Source organism: Gossypium hirsutum, chromosome A04 (assembly GCF_007990345.1).
Source record: "Gossypium hirsutum isolate 1008001.06 chromosome A04, Gossypium_hirsutum_v2.1, whole genome shotgun sequence".
Lineage (NCBI taxonomy): Eukaryota > Viridiplantae > Streptophyta > Magnoliopsida > Malvales > Malvaceae > Gossypium > Gossypium hirsutum.
The window spans coordinates 36,828,471-36,829,936 of record NC_053427.1 but is presented as its reverse complement, the minus strand read 5'-3'; positions in this window follow the sequence as shown (position 1 = coordinate 36,829,936).

The following is a 1,466-nucleotide window of genomic DNA, read 5'->3' as shown; positions in this document are numbered from 1 at the left end:
TTTTGGTTGAGAATTGGTTGAGAATTTGGTACAAAATGGTTTGTTTTGGTGTTTGCAGGGAAGACCCAAATGGGTGGCAAATTTGCTTTGCAAATAGACTATTTTTCTCTACAGGGGCAGAGGCACGGGCGTGTGTCTCAGCCGTGTGTGACACACGATTATGTTGCACGGCCGTGTATCCCTGGGGTACCCTACGAATTAAAGTTAGTATATCCTACAGTTTTGACACAGCCTAGACACACGGGCGTGTCTATCGATCATGTGTGGCACCCAAGCTGGCACATGGGCTTGTGGTGGCCATGTGACACAACCCAATAGCCTCCCTAATTTTCACATGGCTTGGCACACGGGTGTGTCATGTGGCCGTGTGGACAAGTCAGTACGTATGCCCTGTTTTGCCATGGCCTAGACACACGGGCGTCTCTAGTGCCATGTGAGGCACACAGCTTGCTCACACGGCATATGTATGTCTAATGTATGTTCGGTAATGCCTCTTAACCCTAGTCGGTGATGGATACGGGTTAAGGGTGTTACATCAGTAATGCTCTGAAACCCTATTTCATGACAACATGGGTTAAGTGTAAACCCCTTACCCGTATTCCTTACCGGAACAGAGTATGAGGTATTACTAAATTTTTAAAAATTTTCGACAGCATTCCTACTTATTTTTGCTTAAACCTCCTGCATATTTAGAACACATTCCAATATACCAACCAATTTCATTTGTATAAACACACATATAGTTTAACTATTAATAAACACTACATTTAAAAGGGAACCATAACATATATTTACATGATGATCCCACATTACATAAAGTGTCTATACATGCCATAAAATTTCGGAACACTAGTAGTAAAATACCCCAAATGTGAAGGATAATGTAGATGATTGTCTGACTTCGTTCCAATTTCCGAGTTGTTGGAAGTCACTATAACCAAGAGAAAAATAAAATCGAGTAAGCATATAGCTTAGTAAGTAAACACATGATAAATAAGTAATTACTCCCATAACTACACCAAAATATAAACTTATTCATGAATAACTTTATTGTTTAGGCAATTTCCAGCAAGCTGTTTTTCTGCGTCATAGTCGCTAATTTATTTTTATCTGGAGCTACAGGGCTCCAAATTGAGTTTTGTAAATTTTCCCTGAAACTAGACTCATATACCATTTCACCATAAAAATTTCAGAATTTTTAACCCAGCCAATTAGTACAGTTTATTCATTAAACCTTCCCCTGTTTCACTGCCCAACGGTTCTGACCCTTCCTCACTAAAATTTACTTAACTCTCTGTACAAAATTTGAAAAATGGTTTTTCTTGTTTCTAATAAAAATAGACTCAATAAGGATTCCAGGGATATAAATTTCATGCCATAATTATTTTTTTACAATTTTTGGTAATTTTCCAAAATTAGAACAGGGGATCTCGAAATCAATCCAGCCCTGTTTCAGTAAAATTCAG